This window comes from Pseudorca crassidens, chromosome 9 (genome assembly GCF_039906515.1).
Source record: "Pseudorca crassidens isolate mPseCra1 chromosome 9, mPseCra1.hap1, whole genome shotgun sequence".
NCBI lineage: Eukaryota > Metazoa > Chordata > Mammalia > Artiodactyla > Delphinidae > Pseudorca > Pseudorca crassidens.
Genome location: NC_090304.1, coordinates 8,066,458 through 8,078,333, shown reverse-complemented (window position 1 = coordinate 8,078,333; position 11,876 = coordinate 8,066,458). Strand labels below are relative to the sequence as shown.

The 11,876-nt window shown below is 51.2% G+C and overlaps 1 long non-coding RNA gene across 1 annotated transcript; it reads right to left on the bottom strand.

Annotated features, from left to right (window-relative positions):
* Nucleotides 1–4,779: 4,779 nt before the first annotated feature.
* LOC137230038 (uncharacterized) lies at nt 4,780–10,895 on the bottom strand. The gene is made up of 4 exons (XR_010945981.1): nt 10,688–10,895; nt 9,754–10,307; nt 8,148–9,391; nt 4,780–7,259 (listed from the first exon to the last, which is right to left on the bottom strand). It is a non-coding gene; the product is annotated as an uncharacterized lncRNA (long non-coding RNA).
* Nucleotides 10,896–11,876: the final 981 nt, after the last annotated feature.

The following is an 11,876-nucleotide window of genomic DNA, read 5'->3' as shown; positions in this document are numbered from 1 at the left end:
ATGACTACTGAAGCCCGTGTGCCTAGACCCCATGCTCTGCAACAAGAGAAGCCACCACAATGAGAAGCCTGAGCACCGAAGAGTAGCCCCTGCTCGCTGCAACTAGAGAAAGCCCATGCCCAGCAACAAAAACCCAACGCAGCTAAAAAATAAAGAAAGAAACTTATTTTAAAAAATTATATAAAAAAAAATTCCTTCTCTCAATGTATCACTTCTTCACCATATCACTGGTATTTGCCTCCTAACCCCTGACCTTTATCTGACCTGTGACTTTGGCTGAGTCAGCATTGCTGTCAGCACGCTCTGGACCACTTTGAACACTTTCTTTTTTCATTCTTCTTCATTTAATCTTTTCTATTTTTATTTTTTGGCGCACTGAGCGGCATTCAGGATCTTAGTTCCCCAACAAGGGATTGAACCTGTGCCCCCTGCACTGGGAGCTCGAGTCCCAACCACTGGACTGCCAGGGAATTCCCACTTTTTTTTCCTTTAAAAAGACAAATAAATAAAGGACTCTATTGCTCCAGGTCTCAGACTTCAGTTCTACTTTAGCTCTGTCATCTGTACTTACCTGTTAACTTTTCCCCACCCCTTCAGGCCCTGGAAAGGGAATAGGCTGAATCCATGAGGTCACAACGTGGAAGTCCTAGAAGGAGGTCACTGGAACCTCCAATCTATAGCCAGTCGGTCAGGAGCACAGGTGACAACCTGGGGGGGGAAGGGGGAAGTGGGGGACGGGAAGAGTCTTGTGGGACTGAGCCCTTTATCTGTGGGATCTGATGCTACTCCAGGTAGACAGTGTCAGGATTGAGTTGAGTGGTCATACACCCAGCTGGTGTCTGGAGAACCTCCCTTCCCCCCACTTACATTGGAATTGGGTTCAGAATCCCTTTACATATGGTCTCTTCTGGAAAATGCCCCTTGTGCATTTGAGAAGAACATGTATGCCATTGTTGTCAGGTGGAGTGTTCTGTATATGTCCATCAGGTTTAGTCGGTTCGTTGTGTTAAGTCCTCTATTTCCTTACTTACCTTCCATCTGGTTCTACCCATTATTGAGAGTCGGGTATTGAAGTCTCCAACTATTAATGTAGATCTGTCTATGTCTACCTTCAATTCTATCAGTTTTTGCTTCACATAGTTTGATGGTCCGGGATTAGGTGTGTGAGCGTTCGTTCTTGTAGGGGTTGGGGTCATATTAACATGGGATAAAGAACCACTGTGATGTGGGGGGCGTGCCTACTGTGCCCTCCAGACCACCAAATACATGTGTTACTCTCTGTTTACAAATATTTCGTTTCTTCTAGATTTCTGAGTGTTATTCTTCCTCTTACTTAATACATGCACCATTTACTTTCCTGTGTGGTGTGAGGTATGGATCCAACTTTCCTTCCCATATTGCAGCCACTTGTCCTGGCGCTATTGCTAAAGACACTCCTGCTCTTGCCCATTGAATATGATGCACCCATCATTTCTGGTAGGCTGTTCGTTCTGGATTTACAGTTACGTAAAAAAAAGAAACCCCATCTGTCTAAGACGTAGCTGGTTGGGTTTTGTACTTGCAACCAAATACACTCATACTGATTCTGTGCATGAATGAACAGCAGTTCGATGAACAGAACAGTGCTGAGTCATGTTCTGCTTCCTCTAACTGCAAGGGATGCTGGGAAAGTGGGTAACTGGACTGTCCTAAGTGTCTTAGAATAACCACCATTGCCTTGGGCTAAGTGTGAAAGTGGGGGCTTGAGTCACCACGCAGAGCAGCCTCTGGATTTTGTTATTAGCATTACAGTCCCCCTGAGAGAATACTACTGGGGCATTTGTGCAGGGAGAAAACAGACATATGCTGGAACTCCCGAATGATAAGTTCCAGCAGTAGCTTATTATTCAGCCTGTAGGGTGGCAGGGTGTGTCCAACCAGCCCCAGCAGGACTGGAGGATCTGTTTCAGCCACGCCCACACCTGACCCCATAGAGAGAAGGTAGAGGGTTCCACATTGTCTTGTAGGAGGCGGAGTATGCGGGGTGGGGCAGAGAAGGACCATCCTCACCTATTGGTGGAGACTGGCTGCTTCTGTTGCCCTGGTGTATGTATGAGTTTCCTATTGCTGCTGTTACATATCACCCCAAATTTAGTGGCTTAAAAGCAACACAAATTATCTTACATTTCTGGAGGTCAAAAATCTGAAATGGTTCTCACTGGGCTAAAATCAAGGTGCCAGTAGGGTGGGTTCCTCCTGGAGGCTCCTGGGGAGAATCTGTTCCTTGCTTCTTCCAGCTTCTAGAGGCTGCCCTCCATATTCTAAGCCAGCAATGTAGCATCTTCAAGTCTCTCTCTGCTTCTGCCTTCACGTCAGTTGATTACAGCAGGCCCACCAGGATAATGTCCCCATCTCAAGATCCTTAATTCAGTCACGTCTGCAAAGTCTCTAGCCTATAAGGTATCATTTACAGGTTCTGGGGATTAGGACCAAGTGTTACTTCTTGTTATCCCAGGGGAGGGGCAGCAGCTGATTCTCCCTGTTGGGGAGGGAGGGAGGAAGGGCTCTGGGGGCAGGGCAGAGCTAGGAACTTTCCAGAAAGGCCATGGCTCGTTGGGCTCAGGGTGCAGCTATCTGCTCAGCTCTGCTGTGATGTGGGTCTGGAGGTCCTCAACCTGTTACTGAGCCCAAGCTCGCTCTGCTCGCTGCACGACAGGCCAATAAATCAGGAGACGAGTTGCTGGGGCAAGGAAGAACTAATCGGAAAGCTAGGGACCAAGAAGATGGCAGACTAGTGTCTCAAAAACCATCTTGTCCCAGTCGAAATTCAGGCTCCTTTTATACAGAAGAGGGGGGAGGGGAGGGGCCCGCTGCAGCGCTGACCAGTGGCTGAGTGGGGCTCTTACAGGTCTCGCCTGCCCCGCCCCTATTACAAGCCTGGTTCCTGTTGTCAGGCCTCTCCCCTCCCCCGCTCCACCTGCCCCCCCCCCCTCCCCCGCCACCGTCCATCCCAACTGCCTCTTGGCTGGTCTCCTGCCTCCATCTGGCCCAAGTATTGTGGCCAGAGGAAGCTTTCCAAGGTGGAAATCTGAGCAAGTCGCTCAGCTTAAAACGTTGCTGACAGCTCCGGGTTACCTTTTAGGATGAAATCCCATATCCCCAGCCTTGCAGTCCCGCTCTTCAGGACCGGGTGCTGATTCTCACTTCCCCTCCCAGAGTGTGGAGAGAACTGCATTTCTCCCATTGTTCCAGGTCAGTTCTTGCCTCTTCACCTTCATATGTGTGGTTCCTCCTGCCCCTCCTCCCACCCCTCCTCTGCCAACTCCTATTCACCCTTCAGGACCCAACTTGGGTGTCACTTCCTGGGAAAACTTCGGGATTGGCCAGGATCCTGTGGACGCAACAGAAATGGACTCAGTCTGGTCCACGTGAATGGGGGAGGGGTGGTCCCCAAAGGGCTGATGTGATCACAAGGGGAAAGGATACTGGATACTTGGGGACACTGCCCAAGTATATGCCTCCCTCTCTGATACATCCGAGTGGGCCTGGTGCCCCTATGGGCATGTTCACCAGTCCTGGCACTGACCACAGTACATCCTTGGTGGCCGGTTGCTTGCCTACCTCCCCGCCCAGTGAGCTCCTGCTGAGAACCCGGCCTGGCTCAGTCGGGCCCTCTGGGTCAGCACAGTGTCCGGCACACAGCTGCCCCAAGATTGTGATGTGGCAGGAGTTTGAGGAGCAGTTGGAAACTCAGAAACACAATGAACCGAGAGATCTGTGAGCTGTGGGGGGCCCTAAGCCGAGGCAAATGGAGGGTAAACGGGCCGGGAAGCGGAGTCCCTTCTGCTCAGGGCTTTCTCTCTTGAGAACAGGGAGACTGGCAGTGCAGACTTTGGAGAAGTGTTTGGCAGTGTCTAGGAAAGCTAAAGAGATGCTCCTGCTCTGCCCAGCAAGTCCACCCTTGGTGTAGATGCAACAGAAACGAGTGTGCATCCCACCGAGATACCACATGAGCCCCCAGAGCGGCTTCATCCACAAGAGCCCCAAACTGAAAAGAACCCGAATGTCCTCCTCCGTGAAATGGATAGAGAGTGTGGACTGTTCACAAAATGGAAAGAAAGGTCATGTCACAGTTGACCCGCCCTGGCTTCCCTGGTGGCACAGTGGTTAAGAATCCGCCTGCCAATGCAGGTGACACCGGTTCGAGCCCTGGCTTCCCTGGTGGCACAGTGGTTAAGAATCCGCCTGCCAATGCAGGTGACACCGGTTCGAGCCCTGGTTCGGGAAGATCCCGCAGACTGTGGAGCAGCTAAGCCCGTACGCCACAACTCCTGAGCCTGCGTTCTAGAGCCCGTGAGCCACAACTACTGAGCCTGCGTGCCACAACTAATGAAGCCTGAGTGCCTAGAGCCCGTGCTCCGCAACAAGAGAAGCCACTGCAATGAGAAGCCCGCTCACCGCAACAGAGAGTAGACCCCTCTCACTGCAACTAGAGAAAGCCCGCACGCAGCAACAAAGACCCAACACAGCCAAAAATAAAATTAAATTAAAAATTAATTAAAAAAAAAAAAGAATCTGCCTGCCAATGCAGGGCACACGGATTTGAGCCCTGGTCTGGGAAGATCCCACATGCCCCGGAGCAGCTAAGCCCGAGAGCCACAACTACTGAGCCCGCATGCCTAGAGCCCATGCTCTGCAACAAGAGAAGCCACCGCAATAAGACTGTGCATGGCAACGAAGAGTAGCCCCTGCTTGCCGCAGTCAGAGAAAGCCCGCGCGCAGCAACGAAAGCCCAACGCAGCCAAAAATAAATAAATTTATTTTTTAAAAAAAGAATTGACTCACCCCACATCTGCAGGTTGAGAACCCACATCCAGCTGAGAAGGATGTGCTTGAAAAGAAAACCCCAAATCGGTTTGGGGAACACTTTTAACCCAGGGAAATTTAGAATTGAGTATAGTGATGATGAAGTAAATCAAAACTATAGCATTTATCTTTTTGTGTTAAGCTCAGAAATCTACTTTGTATCTTTGGCATTTTCAGAACTTAGAAAGTCTAAGCAAATTGGGCAGATTTGAGTGTTAACATCAGACTTGTGATTCTAATTTTAAATGTGCTCTTGAGTCATTGGTTTCGACCTGTGCTTGTAAGTTGAAGTCTTACTACTTTGGTAAACAGTTTTTGAATATTTAAAAATCACCATAATTATAAGTTTAATGGATCTGATTGATAAGGATCACTTAAGGACTTGGGAAGATTTATTAGTCAGATAATTGAAAAACTTAGAAAATGGAATATAATACACTTCGATTGCAGCGTAAAATGTTTAAAGGAGTTTAATTAACTAAGTAGGTAAATGCTACAAACATTAATCAAAGTTCGCCTTAAAAATGATTGTTAAAATTGGCTGGATATACTCATAGAATAAGATTTGTACATTGCACTTAAAAGCTCAGAGAAGAATTAGGGCTTAAAAAACAAAGTATTTCTGAAAAGCCTTTTCTCTGACCAAAAGCTGTCCTCGAAAACGTCAGAACAATACTTGGATTGGGACCAGAAGGAGGCTGGAGGGAGGATGACTCGGCAGCCACCTGTCCAGCCATCATCCTGGACCAATGGGGCAATAGGTCTGGCAGGTGGTGCCCATGGGTGGGTGATGTGAGTCCTGCATCCAGGCTCCCTCCTTCCTCTCCCCATCCCCAACTTGGAGATACTCTGCAAAGCAGCCGTTGGGCTACTGCAGAGACCTGGGTGGGGGGCGGTCACTGGAAGTCCCAGCCCCTGTGCCTCACAGCCTCTGTGAGAAGTGAGCTTGAACATCCCCAACACCCTCTGGTCTTCGAAGCCTCCCGTCTGCTTGGCGTTGCCCTCTGTGGTGGGCAGAATAATGCCCCCCAAAGATATCCAGGTCCTAACCTCTGGAACCTGCAAATGTTACCTTATATGGCAAAAGACACTTTGCAGATGCAATGGAATTAAGGTTTTTGAGATTAAGGAATATTATCCTGGATTATCCGGGTGGGTCCTAGATACGATCACAAGTGTCCTTGTAAGAGAGGCAGAGGGAGATTTGATGAAAGGAGGTGACGATGAGAGCACTGAAGCAGGTGGTTGCGCTCCCGATCGCAAGGAATGCAGCTCTGGAGACTGGAAAAGGCGAGCAGCCAGATCCTCCCCACGAGCCTCTGGAGGGAGGCAGTCCCTGCCGTCACCTTGATTTCAGACCATTGAGACTCTGATTGTGGACCTCTGGACTCCATACTGTCAGAGAAGAAATGGTGTGGGTTTTTTGTTTTTTTGTGTTTTTTTTGCGGTACGCGGGCTTCTCACTGCTGTGGCCTCTCCCGCCGCGGAGCACAGGCTCCGGACGCGGAGGCTCAGCGGCCATGGCTCACGGGCCCAGCCGCTCCGCGGCACGTGGGATCTTCCCGGACCGGGGCACGAACCCGCGTCCCCCGCATCGGCAGGCGGACTCTCAACCACTGCGCCGCCAGGGAAGCCCATGGCGTGGTTTTAAGCCACCACGTTGGTGGTCACTGTCACAGCAGCAAGAGGAAACTGGTACACCTGCTCCGAGCACGTCCTTGCCTGTGGCTTCCCGTGATGCCACAACTCTGCTCAGGGGCCCCGTGGCCCTTGCTGATCCTTGGACAGAGTGGGGGGCCTGGGGAGGTTTCAGTCCATCCTCTTCCCCAGCGAGCTGCTGACATCTCATCATTTAGTGGAGAACGTCTTGGCACCTGCCCCAGTCATTGGTACAGGGTTCCCAAGCTTGACAGTGGCACCATGTCAGTGGGTGTGGCTGGCATGATAACGACCTCAAGGCCTCTCTGTAAGTCTGCAGGCAGCACACCCTGGGGCCTGGCTGTGGGTCCCTGTCTTTGCCCACCTGTCCCTAAGGCAGGCTCCTCTGCGGGCTTTCTCACCGTGTGGAGTGGATTGCAAACTGGTCCTGAACCACAGGGGGGACCATCATCGCCTATCACTACCGGTGGGCCGCAGATTGCTGGGGGCCCAGGGCTACTGCATCCCAGACTGGCACCTCCTGCACCTCACCATCTCCACCCCGCTTCCCGTATTCCTGGCAGGTGTGGTCTGGTTTCGGTGACAGCTCAGAGATGCCTGGTGTTCGATCAGGGGAAACAAGTCAAACATTTCACAACCAACCCCAGAGGCCACACCAATTCACATCACAGTTAAGCTGCAGTTCACAGGAAACAATGTGTGATCCAGAGATCTCCAGAGTGGGCGGCATGCTTCTGGGAGAGGCACCAGACAATCTGTCGGGGTAAGGGAAGAAATGTCAGAATCCCATTTGTATTTATTTTTAGCTCATTCTTTTAAATTTCCATTTCTTGATTATCTTTTATATTATCTTTAATATATTAGGAGTCTAAGTATATAGTTATAACTAAATAAATATGAAATGGTGAGAATAAGCTTTAAACTTTTTTATTTAATGAAGATGAAGAATAAAGAATGTTTTTACATCCCTGATCTAATTGTCAAACATTTGTTGATTTTCTACGATAGGCAAAGAACTAAGCTAGATGCTGGGGGATTTTTTTTTTTTAATGAAAAGACTTTAGTCTTTTGTTTTTAGTCTGTGTTTACACAGAGGAGAATACATATTACATATTCACGATACATATATTGGGCAAAGGACTATATCCAGAAAATATAAAGAACACTTATAACTCAATAATGCTGGAATTTTTAAAAGAAGAGCACAGGGTGTGGTCTGTAGCAGAAAGGTTAGAAGTGCTGCTCTGAATGACAGCCTGGGGAGAATATCTGTAACTCACATCACAGACAAAGGCTAATTTCCCTAAAATATAAAGAGCATGTACAAATCAACAAGAAAATGACTAACAGCCTAATTGGGGGAGGAGAAGGGCTGGGCAGATGAGATTCACAGAAATGAGCTACAAATGGCTGTTGAACGTGTGAAAGATGCTCACTCATCGTAAGCAGGACATGTGTTAAAAGACACTGAAATACCAGTTTCCCCCATCATGCTGGCCAAGATCCACAGTGTGAAAGCAGGCACCACTGACGGTGAGGGAGGCAGGTCATCTATTACAACAGTGACAGCTTCAGAATGACAAACACACACGCCTCCAAGTTGGCCACTCATCTTCTGGGAATTTACCTACCAATGTACTCACCTGTGGGAAATAAACTGCAAACATCCATACAGTGGGGTATCACTCGGGCTTAAAGAAGAATCAGGAAGCTCTGTATGTACGGATATGGAATGAGTTCCAAGAATTATTGGTAGTGGAAATGGAGAGGGGCTACGATTTGTGTAAAAAAAGAAAAAAATACATATTTATACACACATAGACAAATACTTGGAAAGCCGAGTGCAGGTGGGAGAGGCGGAACCAGAGCCTTCTTTGGGGGCTGCTATCCAGAACAGGACAGATCCCTGGACAGGTCGGGAAGTGAGCTGGAAAAGGACCCACAGTGCCCTGCTCCAGGTCTTCATGGGGCCATGTTAAGCTCTCCAGCCTCGGTTTCCTCGTAGGAAACAAACACAGCCCACCCCTTAAGCCCCTGGGCTTGCTGGATGCCAGGTTAACACAGGCCCTGTTATTAGGGGTTTTCTGGCGCCAGGCTCTATGCTCTGGGCTTCACATAGATTATCTCATGGAAACCTCACGACAGCCCCGTGAGAGGGCTACTATTTGCATCTCAGTTTCCAGGTGCTGAAAGTAAGGCTTAGTAAAGAGGTTAAATAATTGGCCCCATGTCACACGGTGACAAAGAGAGCTGGGTGCAGCTCTCTCTTTCCAAAGCTGAGCCGTATTCCTTTTCTTACAGACAGTGAGACCTCAAACCCACATCCGGGCTGGTATTTTGCTGTGTCTTGCATTGCCCCTGCTCACAGCCCTGAGCCAACCTTGGGGTCCCCAAAAGCACTCGGTTCTAGAGAAGGCTGCAGCCTCACATGCTCTCCTTGTCCCTGTGGGTTGATGCTGGCTTCCCGTCTGTCCTTCCGGAGCCTCAGGAACAAAGCACGCTGCTGATGGGGGCTGCAAAGCCACGTGCACAGCACTGCTGTCCTGGACAGCGGCAGGGAGATGGCCGCCAGCACTAGGGGAGGGGAGAGGGGCTGCCGCACAGCCCGCAGAGGGGTAGAGCCCCCTAGTTCTCCAGAGTCGTCCTAAACAAAGAGGACGAAGGCCACAGCTACCCCTCAGAGAGGCTTTCCGTCACCTGAGTTACAGGAATTCCCCTCCCCGCTCGATCCCCTTCTGCTATATCACCCTCTGTCCTCCATTTCTATTAATATATTTGCGCGTTGATTGCTGTCTCTCTTCCTCGGCTGGAGTGGAGCCCCTATGAGGCAGGGCTTTAGGGGCGTGTCCTCGGGCCGTTCCTTACCCAACAGGCGCTCAGGAAATGTCTGTTGAATGAATGAATGAACGAATGAGTGCGTGTAGAGTTCATCCCAAGCGCTCTGTCTGCTCCCAGGGATGAGGACCATGGGGGGGACCCCAGGGCCACCATCCAGGGCACAGACCTGGGGGCCCTCGAGCTCTTGCTGCTATGTCTCACACCATCTGCTTCCCACCACAGATGCTTCATAGTGGGAAACGGGAGGCGTCCGGTGTGCCAGGATTGGAGGTTGTTAGCGTGGGGAAGCTGGAGGTGGGCAGATTAGAAAGGAGGCCGCCCGTGTGATTGGCCAGGCGAGCAGATATGCCTTTCTCTGGTAGGTCTTAAGTTGGAGCAGAGAAAAAATTAGGGCAGCTGGTAGTTACCTACCGAGTTCTGGCCTTTGGGGGTTGATGCTGCAGAAGTTGAGGTTTGGCTCCCCCGGGCTGGTTTGCTGCGGCTCGCTCAGTGTTCTATTTTTGTATGTGGTCTGGCCTTGGTCGGTTTGTACATTCAGCCTCTCGCGATCCCCCGATCCACGGTGCCCTGGGCTTGCCTGGTGCGCGGCTCCTCCCTTTTTGTGCGGTTGGTGGTGCTGGGGAACCCTGAGGCCGCCGTGCCAGGCGGATTCTCGGCACTCGCCCGCAGGTCTGGCCGCCCCCCGGGGCCCTGCAGGCTGTGGGGCGCGACAGGCCGCGTCCCTGCGCTGCTTGGCGGGACGCGCCGCCTGCAAATCCGCCGCCAGCAAACCCGCCGCTGCGTCGCGCGGACGCTGGACCTGCTCCTGGGCGGAGCCAGCGGGCTCGCAACTACCCGGGCGCCCGGGTGGGTGCGCAGAGCTGGGGGGCGCCATCGCCTGAGCAGCGGCTGCTGCGTTCGGGCCTCAGTTCCCCCGCCCCCTCCTCTTCGGGCTGGCTAACGGTAGCGGTTCATGTCTTTCGGTCCTGCTTAGAGGGAAAGGACGGCTTGTGATGCCAAGGGCAGAGCCAGGTTGACGTATGCTGGGAGCGGCGAGGAGTCTCCGGGAGGGAGGCCTAGGGGGTCTGGGCACCAGAGGTCTGCCCCAAGCTTGCCATGGCCACGAGGTGACCGGAGGAAGAGGACGGGGCGGAGCGGGCACCCCCCCACCCCCTGATGCGCGCTCAATGACTTCCTATCCTGGGGTGTCCAGCGGGTCCCGGGAGGGAGCCCGGCTGTTTTAGCAGATCCTCCACCGAGACCCCAGGCGCACGTGCTCCTCCCGCCCAAAGGCAACAGCCGCCAGAGGGCACACGTTAGACAAACCCAGCCCTGAGCTGCGGCCGCCCCTCCCCTCCCGCCTCACCTGTTCTAGGTCACCGCCCGCGCGCATCTGGCCACGGCGACCATGAAATCGCCGCCCCCAGATGCTCACTCCTCGACGCGGGCGCACGCCCGGAGGGGCAGGGGGTCATTCTAGGCGGTGTCCCAGGAGGGGGGAATACGTGCCTTCACAGGGAAAGAAGTTGATTCCCTGGTCACTTCTCTTTCCGCCCCCGATTGGCTGACGGGAGAATCTCCTTAACCCTTGCGGATGCTTTATTCTTAAAAACAAAGAGAAAGCTCAGAGCCCTTGGCAGGCAAAGGGATCCAGCTAGAACATACTGTTTGTTTTGTTTCCACAGGATCTGTTTTTACAGTTTCCTTCTGTTTATGACAAGTGATACTGGTTTTCCAGTTATGGTAGTTGACAAACATCCCGCAGAAGATAAATTATTTAGAAGTCTGTTGACTGAAAGAAAAGCATGAATAAATAATAGTTTATTGTTTATTAATAATAAGCAAGGGAACTGAGGATGTGACAGAAGTCAGGAAGACATGTAAGTGATAGAAGTTTTTTTATATAAATTTATTTATTTTTGGCTGCCTTGGGTCTTCGTTGAGGTGCGCGGGCTTCTCATTGCGGTGGTTTCTCCTGTTGCGGAGCATGGGCTCTAGGCGCGGGGGCTTCAGTAGTTGTGGCTCGCGGGCTCTAGAGCACAGGCTCAGTAGTTGTGGTGCACCGGCTTAGTTGCTCCGCGGCATGTGGGATCTTCCCGGACCAGGGCTCGAACCTGTGTCCCCTGCACTGGCAGGCGGATTCTTAACCACTGAGCAACCAGGGAAGTCCTAAATGATGGAATTTTGAAAAAACAGTGCTCTGAAGCAAGATGATGAACGCCTGCTGCGTCATTACTGTGCCTTTGTCTTGGGCTGTTTTTGGTGACTTAAACCTGGGCCTTGAAGATTTTGAAAACCTGGAACAAGTATTTCTTTATTAAATATGTCCATAGCTTTTCTGTGTGGCTATGCACTATTCTAAGTGCTTTACTAATATAATATTATCTCATTTCATCCTCACACCCTATGTCATCAGTACTACTGTCCCCATTTTACAGAGGAGGAAACTGAGGCACGGTGAGGTTAGCTAACTGTCCAGCGGTCAGAGCTGGGATTTGAACCCAGTTTGGTTGGCTCCAGAGTCAGCGCTGTGAACTCTCATGGGATCCTGGCTT